Source organism: Ursus americanus, chromosome 35 (genome assembly GCF_024610735.1).
Source record: "Ursus americanus isolate L20-20 chromosome 35, mUrsAme1.1.p, whole genome shotgun sequence".
NCBI classification, from domain to species: domain Eukaryota; kingdom Metazoa; phylum Chordata; class Mammalia; order Carnivora; family Ursidae; genus Ursus; species Ursus americanus.
Genome location: NC_142161.1, coordinates 10,241,413 through 10,256,416, shown reverse-complemented (window position 1 = coordinate 10,256,416; position 15,004 = coordinate 10,241,413). Strand labels below are relative to the sequence as shown.

Below are 15,004 nucleotides of genomic sequence, written 5' to 3'. Positions count from 1 at the left end.
GTCAGTTTCTGCCAAGTTAGTAAGTCAGTCTTTCAGAACTCTAATTCTTAATCATATCTTCAGGAAAAAACAGAATAACCAGGCACCTACTAGATACACAGTACTTTATCTATTTTCTTTCCTTTTTTCTTTTTATCTTCATAAAAAATGCTCTGAGGTTGGAATTGTTCTCTCATTTTATAGATTAGGAAACTGTGACACAAAGAATTTAATAACAAGGCTGCATAGTTAGTAAATGGCAAAGGTCTGTTTGCTCCAAAACGCTTGTTTTCCCACTGGATCATAGTTCCACACTAGAAATCATTACAATGCAATGCACAGGTTGCCTTAAGTATGGCATTTTTCATCTGGCCGTGGAAAACACCCCCCGTTTCAAAGTGAATTGGAAACGTTACAGCTTTTTGTGGTTTCGTCAGTATAGAGAATTAGTGGGGGCTTTGTAACACACCTTCCTCCCCAACACACTTCCTCTTTGTTTCTTCCGTAGGAGTGTTTGTTTTTAATTCCTTTCTTAAAGTATCAGTTTGAAACATAAAAATGTTATATAAGGCTTCCCTATGTTGAGAGTTTTAACTCTAAGGTTAAATGTGAGTTGCCTGCGTCACACTGTTTAGTACCAAATAGGCTTCAGCTTAGGAGGCACAATTTTAATATTTCTGAAATCGGATTATGTCTTATCTCTGTTTTGTAGAATTATGAAGAGTTCTTTCTTTGGTTAGCTGTGTGACCTTGGGTAAGTTACTCAGCCTCTCTGAGCCTTTTTCTTTTTAAACTTCTGGAAGTATCTCCTGATCTTCATGCTCTGCCTGCTTATTGAATAGATCTATTGAAACAGAGTAAGCTTTTCAGCTCTATAAACATTTAACGTATGGGCTAGTGATTCTCGGATTTGAGTGTTTATGAGAATCATCTGCTGATTTTGTGAGTGCTGAGTTCAGAGTCTGGGGATTCACTCCCAGTGATTCTATTTCTGTGGATTTGGGGATTTATAAACAGGCCATTATAAAAAGAAGTAGAAGTAGAAGAAGATTGTGCCAGTAAGCATATGAAATTTTATAATAAAAATGTACATAAAACATCTCTGAGAGACTAATTTTCACCTATTAAATCAATAAAGATAAAAACAGTAGTACTTGGTGTGGGGAAATGACTATTTTATGTTGTTGCTGTGAGTATAAATTTGGAATCACCTTTCTGGAGAATAGTCAGGGAATATGTATTAAAAGACATAGAAATATTTTTGTCCTTTGACTTAGCAATTCCAATTCTTTAATTTTTAAAAATGAAATCCCATGTGTACACAATCCTATATGTGGGAATATTCAAGTGTGTAGGAATATCCGGTGCATAGCTGTTTATGAAAGGAAACAAATTGCGGACAACTCAAAATCTCACAATAAGGAGTTAGGTAAATGAATTACGTTATATCCATATAATGAAGAATTATGCAGACCTTACAATGTGGATGTAGAACTATATTTTTATGTATTTGAAAGATGTTTGTGATAGTAGTTAAGTGAAAGGGGTTTATAAACATGTATAAAGTGACCCAATTAAAATTTTGTATATATTCATAGAAATCTAGAAAGGTTTTCTGATCATCTAAAGTGGTAAATGGTTTTCTTTGGCTGATGGGATTATAGATGTTATCAATTTTAATAAAATATGAAAAATTTACAAATTTTTATAATTGGAAAAATACAAGAAAATAGTTTTTTACTTTTAAAAGGAAAAATATTTAGGGAACGTTTGTTATTGATAAATGTCATTATTTTCTCTCAGACTTTATATCTGTAGCCCCTTTCATCCCCCCAACTAGTTACTTGGTTTGTTTTCTTCTAAGGCTCTTATAAGAAGACTCATTTGCATGTTAGTTGAGGTTATAGAAGCCAAGAAGGTTCTTGCCCCTTCCCTGGTTTCTGTATCTTTAATACTCATGGTAAATTGGAATGTCTTTAAAGCTCAGCCTTTTTAGAGGATTTTGTGTAACTAAGGTCTAGTCACCGTAATATAATGAACTTTAACTTGCTTGCCACATTATCTTGTTCTGTATTGTTTGCCCAGCTTTATAACCATATCTGAGGATTTTGCTGATGGCAGGAGAAATAAATTCTCTCTTTTTATTTTCCTGATAGCTTACTGATTTTCAGGGAGAGAGAACCACTGATACCAACTTCCTCTCTTATTACTTAGGCAAATACTATTTGTAGGAGAGAGAAACAAACCTTAAGGTAGGCTAACAGTCTGGATGGGGAATGTTTGTGTGTGTGTGTGTGTGTGTGTGTGTGTGTGTGTGTGTGTGTGTGTTAGCATGTGTGTATGTTTGCACATGCATGTACAAGCTGTAATCCTGATGACTGGGAATGGCTAAAATAAAAAAGACAGGAAATAACAAGTGTTGTCGAGGATGTAGAGAAAAAGAAACTCTTGTGCACTGTTGGTGGGAATGCAAACTGGTGCTGCCACTGTGGAAAACAGTATGGAGGTTCCTCAAAAAGGCATTATTTACACTATCCAAGATATGAAGCAATTAAATATTAATCCATAGATGAACGGAAAAAGAAGATGTGGTATATATACATATAATGGAATATTATGCAGTTATATAAAGAATAAACTGGTAGTTGCCAGAGGGAAGAGGGCTGGGGGTGGGCAAAATGGCTGAAGGGGAGTGGGTGATACAGACTTCCAGTTATGAAATGAATAAGTCATGGGAATGAAAAGTACAGCATAGGAAATATAGTCAATGATATTGTAGTAGTGACGTATGGAGACAGATGGTAGCTACCCTTTTGGTGAGTATAGCATAACATATAGAGATGTTGAATCACTATGTTGTATACCTGAAACTAATTTAATATTGTGTGTCAACTATACTCAAATAAAAAAAATCACAATCTGATGACTGGGAAGCATTAAGGATAAATGAATTTACTGAACTTAAGAGTCAAGAAATCTGGGACACCTGGGTGGCTCAGTTAGTTAAGCGTCTGTCTTCGGCTCAGATCATGATCCTGGGGTCCTGGGATCGAGCCCCGTTTTCAGGCTCCCTGCTTTGCGGGGAGCCTGCTTCTCCCTCTCTCTCTCTCTGTCCTACTCTCTCTCTCTCCTACTTGTGCTCACTTTCTCTGTCAAACAAATAAAAAAAATATTAAAAAAAAAAGCCGTGAAGTCTGATTTAAGCTCTGGCTTACTGTATTAACTACATAGGAAAATTATTTAAATTCTTATAGGTTCCTTTTTCTCATCTATGACATAGAAGTAATTGTTCCCATATTACCTTACAGGGTTTGGGTCATGATTCAATCAGATAATACTCTGTCCTTCCTTCATTCATTTGTTCTCCAGGTATATATTGAGCACCTACTGTATACTAGGCATTATTCTAGGCACATGATCTATCAGTGCACAAGATGGAAAAAACCCCTACTTCTTTAGAAATTGCATTCTAGCAGGTAGAGATAAACAATGAAAAATAATCATAATAAATAGTAAATTATATAAAACATGGTTAGTGCTATGGATAAAAGTAAAAGTATGGGTAAGAAGAACTGAGATTGCTATGGGTGGAACAGCGTAGGGTGGTGGATGGGGGAGCAGGTTGCAGTTTTTAATAGGGTGTCAGGGTGGACCTTCTCAACATTTGAATAAAGACTGAAACTAGAAGAAAGAGTAGCCATGTAGATATGTGGACATGTGGAAGAAGAATGTACTAGGCTGAGATGATTGCCAGGGCCGAAGTCCTGTGGTGTTTGAGGGACAGCAGTGAGACCACTTAGGCTGGAGTGGAGTGAGTGAGCTGAGGGGAACCAGGTATGGTCAGATCGCAATGACTTGCGGGCTCTTTAAAGACTCTAGCTTTCCTTCTGAAGGAGACAGGAGCCATTACAGGTTCGGAGAGGAGATGTGATATGACCTGATTTAAGTTCTTGAAGGATCATTTCTGGCGCATGTATGGTGACTAGACTGTGGGAGTGAGAGTGGGAACAGAGGGCCTGGTTAGGAGGTTTTACAGGAATTCAGGTGAGAGGTGACGGTGGCTTGGGTAAAAGTGAGCGATCTGGGTACGGAGAGTCATCCAGGAATCATATAGAAATGAAGATGTGTTTATTCTTTTTTTTAAATTTATGTTTTAAAGGATTTTATTTATTTATTTGAGCAAGAGAGGTCACAAGCAGGGGGAGGGGTGAAGGGAGAAGGAGGTTCCCCACTGAGCAGGGAGCCTGATGTGGGGCTTGATCCCAGGACCCTGAGATCATGATCTGAGCCCAAGGCAGACGGTTAACTGACTGAGCCACCCAGGCACCCCAGGTGTGTTTATTCATATAAACATGGTGTTGAGCTAAAGGGTATCCACTTCTCTTATTTTTCTTAAGGGCTTAGAAGTTAAATATATGTCGTTAATTAAATGTATACTTTTTAATATCAGATGTCTAGAAATTAAACGGGACCTCTTAGTTTTAGTTTACTTTTACTAAAGCTCTTTTGAAGAAATCGAAGTTTCAAGCTCAACAAAGATTCTGTTTGCACCTCCTCTGACAGTACATGTAGCATATGATCCAGGGGTGGTTCAGTATTGCCCTGGCTTATTTGAGAAATTGAGATGTCTCACACAGCACCACCCACTCTCTGTCCCCTCTCTGCTTTATAATCACCAAGTCTTGTCCATTGTGGTGTTGTTGTTGTTTTAAAAGATTTTATTTATTTATTTATTTATTTATTTATTTATTTAAGAGGGAGAGAGAGAGAGAGAGCATGAACACAGAGGAAGAGGGAGAAGCAGACCCCCTGCTGAGCAGAGAGCCCGACACGGGACTCGATCCCAGGATCCTGAGATCATGATATGAGCCAAAGGCATATGCTTAACTGACTGAGCCACCCAGGTGTCCAGTCCATTGTGTTTTTGAGTGATATCTCAAATCTGATTACTTCTTTCCATCTCCACTGTTAACCCCACGGTCCTAGACATCATCAATTTTGCTTGTATTAAAAGTATCCTCTTCCAGTCTCTACTTAGCAAACAGAATTTTCTACAGATGCACGTGTCATCAAATCACACCCCTGTGTAAAAACCTTCAGTGACTTCTGAGGATTATTTTCCACAGGCCCCTGTCCATTCTTTACCTTACTCTGCCCTGTGTACATCAGGAGATACAGACCACATCACCAGACATCCTTGGGCTTCTAGCTTTGCATTGAAGATGTTATACTTCTTTCTGCACCTAGGATGAAGTCCACTATCTATGACATGGACAATAATCTGCAAAGTAGGCCCTGCGGGTCTGACTGATCCACCCAAGAGATGCAGCTTGCCTCTTTTTCCATCTCCAGCTCCGACAGTTCCCTTTCAGTTCCTATCTCCTTGAGTTGGTACTTCTCATTCCTTCTGACTGGACCACTTTTCCTCTACCTCCCTTCCCCTTCACTTGTCTCACCCTTGCCCATCCCGAATGTCTGAGCTTTAATGTTGTTTCCTCAGAGAAACCTTACGTGGTTATACACTCTGTTTCTCACTAAATGTTTCCTTTGTAGCAGGTGGCATGACTCTACATAAATATTCATATCACTATTTGCATAATGTTTCTCTTCTCTGCTAGATTCCAGGCTTTGTGAGGTCAAAGATATGCGAGTTTTTGTTTATCTTTTAAATCTCTGCCTCAGAAATTCTTGATCCATACAAAGTACTCACTAACTTACTAACTGGCCAGAAAATGCATCCTGAAAGTGAAGATAGCTTCACGGGTTGTTTTCGGTAATTATCAAGGACATTTTAATGTGTTAGTGTAGAGTCAGACCTAGGGGCAGAACTAGAATTTCAAATTACAGTGAGGACTAGAATTAGAACCCAGGTGTCTGTGCATTCTTTCTTATGCTGGAACTGATCTTCATGCACCCAGCAGTACTATGTAGGAGCCTAAGAACCACACGCTAAAGAAAATATTATCAGCAAGGCATTTCTCATCTTTCAGTTTTGAAGTTGAAAGAGTATATAATTTTTTTTCATTTCATATGTTTATTGTAGCTTTTTTTTCTTTTAAAGATCTTATTTATTTATTTGACAGAGACACAGCCAGCGAGAGAGGGAACACAAGCAGGGGGAGTGGGAGAGGAAGAAGCAGGCTCCCAGCAGAGAAGCCTGACGTGGGGCTCGATCCCAGAACGCTGGAATCACACCCTGAGCCGAAGGCAAACGTTTAATGACCGAGCCACCCAGGAGCCTGTATTGTAACTTTTGTAATTGGAATTATTGACATTTTTTTTGGTAACTTCAAGAACAAAGTTACATTTGACAAATAGAAATGAGAGAGAGAGGGAAAGCTTTGGCACTGAATACCTGGGTGAGGACAAAAGAATGACCTTAAGAAGACTTGAAAAACAAAACTAAAGCTAAAAACTAGTTATTTAAAAAAAAAATAAAAACAATTCCAGTTATTTTAAAACAGAATAACTTTGGTCATTAACACCCTCAATAAAGTATAACTTGTAACAGGAGTATTTGGTCTTGGCAATAATAAACTACTCTGTTATATGCATTAAAGGTATTGAAATATGGGGCGCCTGGGCGGTGCAGTCGTTAAGCGTCTGCCTTCGGCTCAGGGTGTGATCCCGGCGTTATGGGATCGAGCCCCACATCAGGCTCCTCCGCTATGAGCCTGCTTCTTCCTCTCCCACTACCCCTACTTGTGTTCCCTCTCTCGCTGGCTGTCTCTATCTCTGTCGAATAAATAAATAAAATCTTAAAAAAAAAAAGGTATTGAAATATGATCTTTTACATTTTTGCTCTTATGAAACGACTTCTTCTACTATTTCTACTAGAAAATGGAAATGCATCAAACTCTCGGAGTAGTATAACTTAGTTTTATTTCCTCGATTGTTGTTTTTTTTCATTTTAAAAAGTTCGAATTGTACTCTGAGAAGGTTTATCAATAGCCGTTTCAGAAACAAATAAACAGATATGTTACTGAAATACGTATGGTATTCTCAGTATTTCGAATTCATAGAGCTGAATGGAATTTATTTTTAACTTTATGAAGAAATAGTCTTTCATGGACATTTTTAATGGTGCTTCTATTCCAAAATAACTTTTGTGGCTATGACATTCTAGAAATAGATGTATTTGATGGAAATGTTAACAGATTCTTATTTGTAACCAATGAATGAAGCCACCTAGAATTTTAGTGACTTCCCTTCCAATGAATGGCCATTCATATTTATTATTATCAATTCTAATAATAATCAGTTTTAGAATGCCAGCTGGGCACTGTAGAACATTTGATGTGATTTCAATCTAACGAATCCACTTTTAAAGTACCATTGTTCAGTACACAAAAGCAAACGCACACCTGAGAAGATTCAGCCTTGAGCCTCTGCCTTTTCCAGAAATTAATACTATGATAGGAGGTCAGGGCATATATATGCAATAGATCTTTTAGCATTAAGTCATTCTTGGCACCGCGAAGGAGGGTAATTTGTGGAAGGCTTTTATTGTGAAGTCTGTCAGCATGGAAACTGCAAAACAAATTCCTGAAAGAGAAAATGCCTAATACTCTTCTTTTTCTCTCTCTCTTTCTTTTCTTTTTTCTTTTCTCTCTTCTGTCTCTTCTCTTCTCTTCCGTTTTCTTTTCTCTTTTCTTTTCAGTATGGATGGGTAGAAACAATTCCACATTTAGTAGAACAAAGCATAGAAGATTGTTCTTGATACAAAGAGAAACTTCCTCAATAGTTTGGCTAAGGTATTCGGAAAATTTGAATCCTTAAATGAAAAGAGAAAACTCAATTAATAATTATCTATCTAGTATCTACTGTATACTTTTATTAAGGTGTTACACTTAATACGTTGGTGTGTTTTTAAATTAAAGAAAGAATGGTTGTGTGTAAAATGAAAAAAAGTAAGGTGCCAAAGAGCTGTGTGTAGAAAAAATACCTGGAGAATGTGTGACCTGTAAGAAGTGTGTGATGAAACATCCGCCATATATGAAGAGGGCGTGAAGTTTGGTGAAACTAAATAATATTTAATTTATGCCAAAGTGAAGTCATTACTATTAATATCAAGGCAATGAATTAAATGACTTATTTGTCAGCACTGATGCTGACAAAAAAATTTTGAAAGGTGAATAGAAAGTCCTTTAGAAGTTTTTATTGAAAAAATAGGGGTACCTGGATGGCTTAGTTGGTTGGGTGTCTGACTTGATTTTGGCTCAGGTCATGGGTCTTGGGATCAAGCCCCACGTTGGGAGTCTGCTTGGGATTCTCTCTCCCTCCCCCCCCCCCGCCACTGCTAATGTACACATGCACTCCCTCCCTCCGTCTCTAAAATAAATCTTTTTAAAAAAAGTTTTATAAGAAATAAATTTAGATTATTTTGGTATGTTTATATATGTATGTATTTCTTTCTGAATTTAATTCCATGAATATCTCTCTAGGTATTTTTCAGAGAATGTATGTTTTCTGTAAGGGTTAAAATAGAGGTATATATGTGTATGTATATGTATGTATGTATGTATATGCATTATGACTGTCAGTGATGGACTATAATAGTATAATAGCCCGTGTGCGTGTGTGTGTGTGTGTATGAAGGAGAGGAAAAGGAAAACTGGTATCTAACTAAATATTTCACTTGTGGTTTTTGGTTACACCACTCAGTTGGACAAAGGGTTTTGCCATCCAAGGTGGCTCTACTTTACATGATAAAATTCCACTCTGTTTCTGATAATTGCTTGAGTCTCTGAGCAGCTTATACCTCCCAAAGCAATGGTACTTATGCTCCTTTAAAGGATTTTTTTTTCACTCATTCACTTGATCTTTGTAGCTTATTATAATAGCTGTCTTTTGGGCATCCTGCTAGCATCCATTCACCATATTTGTGCCCTGTGATAAGAGATGTTGTATGTTGGTACATTTTTTCCTTATTAAGTTCTGAGTGTCTAGAACCGTGCCTGGATATAAGCAGGCATTTGTTAAATATTTGGTTAATGTTTTTGGTAGGGATTCTTTCTTGCTGTTTAATACCAGGTATATTTTATGTGAAAGGCAGATAAAACTTACCACAAGAAACAGAGACCATGGTGGTAGATACAATTTTCAGTCATACGAAGCATCTAATTTCACAACAGTGGATCAGTTTCATAAAAAACAACATATCTTTGTTTATCAGAGTATGCAGTGTGAAACAGCAATTAGGCTTCTTTGGTATAACTGGTTTCAATGTTTGCATTCTCATCTATCTGTGTACTAGTTAGGCAATGTCTTCTCTTAGAAGAGTTACTGCATCAGAAGATTTCATTCCCTTGGAAGATACTTGGAATATGTTATCTTTAGCCATTTTATTGGGGAAAAAAGGAGGAGGGGGGAGCAGGTCAAGGGCCTGCTTTCAGTCCTGTGATAGTCCTTTAAGAGTATCTGAATTTGGGTGACTCAGTTGGTTAAGCATCTGCTTTTGGCTCTGGTCATGATCCCAGGGTCCTGGGATCAAGCCCCGCATCAGGCTCCTTGCTCAGCAGGGAGCCTGCTTCTCCCTCTGCCTGCCCTCCCCCTGCTTGCGCTCTCTCTCTGACAAATAAGTAAAATCAAATCTTTAAAAAAAAAAAAGGGGGTATCTGAATTTTCTAAGGTTATTGCCTAACTCACCCTCATTTGTTATGTTGTTAGTTTTTGCACCTGTCTATCCATCCGTGCATCTATTATCTTTCTGTCTGTCTGTCTCTCTCTCTGTCATCTATCTATCCACGTAGCTACCTATTCATCTGTGTATCATCTCTGTCGTATCTATTGTGTCTATCATCTGTCTGTTTCTCTACTTCTCTTAGCCATCTGCCCATCTATGTATCTGTTCATGTATCTATTCACCTGTCAATCATCTACCCCTACACACACACAAACACATATGTATTTATTTTAGGATACCATTTATTATGTCAGGTACTAGGTCACATTTGTTATTCCTTCCACCCTATTTGCTTTATAGATGAAGAATTAAGATTTAGGGGGCTTAGCTGTCTTGCTCAACTAGTGAAGTATGAGCAAAAATTGAGTTTAGAAAGAGTCCTTATTTGATGGGGTTTTCACTTTCGAAAGATGCCATCAAGAGATTTATTCTTTTACTTACAACAGATTGGGAGAGCTAATGAAAATTCTTAACAGTGAGAAAAAAATAAAACATTTGAAATATCTGAGCATGTCAGAAACTAGCAGTTCTTTGCTTTATCTTGGGAGAACAGAATGGTGTCTAGAGAGAACTGCATTTGATAAAATATTGGCAAAAATATTAAAAGAATACTGTGGTAGTATCAATAACACAATCTTCGAGGGATTTAGGAAGTTCATATGCCTACAGAAAAATGATACAAATCATTTGAGAACCTTGCTAGAGAATTATCAAGGAAAGATATTTTGCTTAAGTGATTTCCTATGTTCTTCAGGGCTAACATTTGTCCAGACGTTTCTCTTTTGGAGTCAAGAAGAATGCACAGGATCGAAGTCTATCTATGAGCTTCTTCAGATTAGAATTCCCTAAATGTCTGGAGTACTGTCAGCTGTTATCGCCAATATTTTCAGTTTGCAGCCTAGGGTATACTTTTATGCTTCTCATAATTTGGGGGGTATGGCTATTATTTCAACTCCAATATGAACAGTTTTTATAGTGAAATGATCCTAGTTATTTTATGCTAGGGTAGCATAGCACAGACCTTTGACTTTGTCTCTATACTTCTTTTTTTTCTTTAGTAGCACTTATCACATTATTGTCTTACCACAATGTAACTTCACATTTATTCGTGTGATTCTCTAATTGCTGTCTCCTCCGTTGGACTCCATGTTCCAAGGGGAAAGTTTTCTGCTTCCTTCTGTGGCCTTAGAGCCTAGGATGTATGTGTATACACACACATACACACACACACACACACACACACACACACACACACACACCTCATATATATATGTTCTGTAAATTCTTGTTAGATGAAGGAAAAGACCTCTGAGAGACTTTTAGACAAGGCTAGATAAGAACTCATTACAGCATCCCTGACTGCATGATTTTCTAAATGCTCAAAAAGCCTATTAAAGATGGAATTGTCTTTAGCAGCCTATCGCTTTTATTTATTTATTTTTTTTAAAGATTTTATTTATTTATTTATGAGAGAGAGAGAGCATGAGTGGGGTGAAGGGCAGAGGGAGAAGCTCCCTGCTGAGCGGGGAGTCTGACATGGATCATGTAGTAGTTTTCCAGGTGCTTCTTTCTCTATTTAGGTGTGCAGTTATACTGCAGTGATGATATTGTTACTTCATTTTCAATGCATAACTCTTTTATTCCTTTTTCACATGTCCATGACCTTGGTCAACACTTCAGAAAAAAAGTTTAAAATGTGAACAACATTTAGAAATACTCTAGTGCTTCATTATTAGGTAATGATATTAGTTGTTTCATATTGCTTTTTTTTCATGTAAATGGAAATTTTTTATCCCGAACACTAATAGATAATAGTATAAACATCTATTAATATTATAGAAGCACTGGTAGAGATCATTGCAACTACAAATCTTAATAGAAATTTTGGTTCTGGAGGGGCGCCTGGGTAGCTCAGTCGATACGTGTCTGCCTTCGGCTCAGGGCGTGATCCCAGAGTCCTTGGATCGAGCCCCACATCAGGCTCCTCCGCTATGAGCCTGCTTCTTCCTCCCCCACTCTCCCTGCTTGTGTTCCCTCTCTCGCTGGCTGTCTCTCTGTCAAATAAATAAAATCTTAAAAAAAAAAAAAAAGAAATTTTGGTTCTGGAATAGTCTTTCTAATTTATATCTGAAACATAATTGCCTTTAAAATGATAATTTCAATCATATTAGGCTAGCAGTATTTATACTTTTAAATTGCATTAAAATCAATATGAGTTTAAGGGAATAGTATCAAGGACTAGAGGTCTAATGCCTCTGACTTTAGTAATGTTACTCTGAGGAGAACCCAAGCATGTTAGGGGTTGTGGGTGTTTGCACATATGAGGAACACGGCAATTCAGGTGATAGATACCTGCTTCAGAGTGTTAGGTCACTATCACTACTTGAATAATAAAGAGCTAGCTCTGCTCAGCTTTACCCACTACAATATTTTTACCTTATTTCATCTTGTACATCATACACTTTTTTTGTGAACTCTCTTTTAACCATTTTACAAACAAGGTTGAGTATGTATCAGTGAATACGGTAAATAACTTAGGGTTGTAATATAATAACTTACGCTTTACCTAGGAACTTAATCTTTCATTTGTGTGGTGTACTTGTTCTGTCACTCCTCCACTGTTTTTCTCTTTCATTGCTATGTGGAGTTTTATTCCCATTACTCACTTATGGTAATGCTTTGGGTCAGTAGGGATGTTACAGATTCCCTCAAATACCACTGTGATTTATTGTCCTGTTCACCTTGAATTGTACCATTTAGGTCTGATTTATTTTTTCTTCTCTTGAATGTATTTGCTTACTAATAGGTTACTAAAATATGCCCTATGTTCCAGGTCTCAAGTACCCCTTCATGGGATGCCTTTCCAGCCTAATTCATGTAAAAGTTGATCTATCTTGCGGTAGGGCTTCCTGCATGATTATGTTGGTCCACTCATCTGGGCATTTATACATTGCCTCAGGTCTTATTCACTGGGGCTCATATCACTTACAATGTATTACATTGTATATTTATGACTTAAGCGTTTCTTCTTCATTTTGCAGTCTTTGAGAAAAAGCTCTGTACCTTATATACTGTCATATCTCTCAGGGAGCCTAGCGCTGTTCCTTGTATAGATTAGGCGCTCAGTTTTCTCATTCTTGTCTTCACAGAACAGATAGCTTATTTAATGCGTATTTGAAATACTGCTCCTACTGCCTCAGTGATATGGACATAGTAAAGATACCACACATACAGATATGATACAGATCAAATTTTCATGCATTTTAGAAGGCATGCATTTTGTTGACTCCACGTCATGTACTGGTTGCACCCCTAGCAGGAGACCTAACCAAGAGGAAGGGAGAGCAATAGTGGTGTTAGGCTATGTGAAAAGTATTCATGTCCACCCGCAGGGCAGTCGAGATTGCTTTCTGGGTTTTTTCCTGGAGTTTGAGCTGAGAGTAAGCATTAAAACCATCTCTAGAAGATTTTATATTAACATTGGCAAGAAACAAACAATTGACATCAGGCATAAGTCTTAATTTGCGTTATGCTTTTGGCGCATCGTTGCTGGGAAAATTATGCTAATCTTCACCATCTGCAGCTACCAGATGTGCCATTGAGAGGTGCACAAGTTCCTTTCCAGAAAACTGCTCGATGTCGAATGTCAATCATTCCAGTTAAAATGACAGCACCTACCATCAGAGGAGGGAGGACAACTACAATTCATGTTTTTTCTTTACCATCACATACAAATCTGGATGATTAATACTGTGATAAATGTAGCTGACAGAGGAAAACTAACAAATGTAGTTGCTCAGTCCATCTTTTGTTCTGTTGCAAAATAGCTATGGAATCTGTTAAAGACTATCTCATTGAATATACATGCACAGTGGGTGTGGTTACATTCTGCTGACTGCATTACATTTCTTGGCTTGTATGGTTTATTATATTAAGAGAATTGGCTGGAAGGGTGTCAGCAGATGGTGCTAGGCACAGAGTAAGTTTTATCATTGCATGGTTTAGTATGCTTCCAGGAATTCTCTCCCAAATATGATTTTTGAAAATAAACTTGTTCATTTGAACACACTGACAGGTTCTTCCCCGAGATTCTTATATCATAAAAGACATTGCCATCAATTTACTGGAACTGTGTTTTTGTTCCTTTTGGTTGGGAGGGGGAGAACAAGAGAGAGTAGGAAGTGGTGACAATCATCCAGAGTCTTTTCATGTTTTACCTGAGTCTGGATGTATCTACATTTAGACATAATAGGAATCCTTTATGTACTAGTTTCATACCTTTTTAATTTTGGCAGCTACTGCTAAGCATTACAAGAATGCCAGGGCACAGAAGCACGTTGAACATACCAGGTACACCCTAAAATTCCACTGATTTCTAGAATATTAATGAATAACAGTGTATGCCAGCGGCTGGACCTTACCGTGAGCCTTCCTTGTTCAGGAATGTGTCAGGGGGAGCAAGTGCCTTCCTGTCCTTTCCCTCATTCCTTGCTCCGGTTCCTGCCAGCCACACCGTGCTGTTGCCCCAAGAGGCTTTGTGTGGACACCAGAGGGTATTTTCTCATAGCTTGGGTATTCTGTAAACTTGTTCCAACCATTGTATCCGAAAAAAGTATATTTTGATTTAAATTACACTCCTTAGGGAATGGGGAATTCCCCCTTAACCCTGCTAAATGCTGTTCTTATTCAAGTTTTGTCAGGAAATGGGGCATTTTTTTAGTCATAATTATTTCTCCAAACTACCTTTGATAAATATCTGAAGTCACCCCTTTGTCCTATATTGGTGTGTGGTGTTGTTCTTAAATCCTGAGGAAATGGGAGTTTGTAAAGGAATATGAAGGAAGAGTCAGCTTAGTCCAAAAAATAAGGGGTCCTCTGGATGAGTAGGAGATCCTGAATGTGAAAAGAATTACACCGTTGTGTGTTTTTGAACGATAGTGCTCACTAAAACTTCATCTCAGAGATAAATACAACTGTCTTTTATCTTCTTGGGGCAGAGGAATAGAGCCTACAAAGGAAAATATTTTAAGCAGTTTTCACCGATTTCTGTACCTTTGCCTACTTGTTCCCGCTGCCTAGAGACTTGCACACCCGGGCTCAGCCCCAGGTAGATTTTTACTCATTCTCAAGGCTTAATTTCCTTATCTTCTTTGTGGAGTGCCTTTTTTTGACCTTTCAGGGAGGAATTCTGTGCTTGCTTCATTCTGAACCCCCAGCCTCGTTCTCTTGTACCCTGAGTGAACTGCTCACGTAGTATGGTGATCAGCTAGCATCTGTCTTTGTCACCTGACTGAAGTCCTTGATGTGTTGAGACTGTTCTCTTTTTTGTATTGTTAGCTG

The 15,004-nt window shown here is 37.9% G+C and overlaps 1 protein-coding gene across 4 annotated transcripts in view; it reads left to right on the top strand.

The window, feature by feature from the left end:
* The window catches only part of PRKD1 (protein kinase D1), a 310,996-nt gene that overhangs the window by 29,606 nt on the left and 266,386 nt on the right, over nucleotides 1–15,004 (top strand). The window contains exon 1 of one of the 4 annotated variants that reach the window (XM_087859002.1): nucleotides 12,634–14,771. The exons of the other annotated variants lie outside the window; for them this stretch is intronic. The gene's annotated coding sequence lies outside the window, so the exon portion shown is untranslated. Of the gene's footprint in view, nucleotides 1–12,633; nucleotides 14,772–15,004 lie in introns of those variants that run through there. 4 annotated transcript variants of the gene reach the window in all.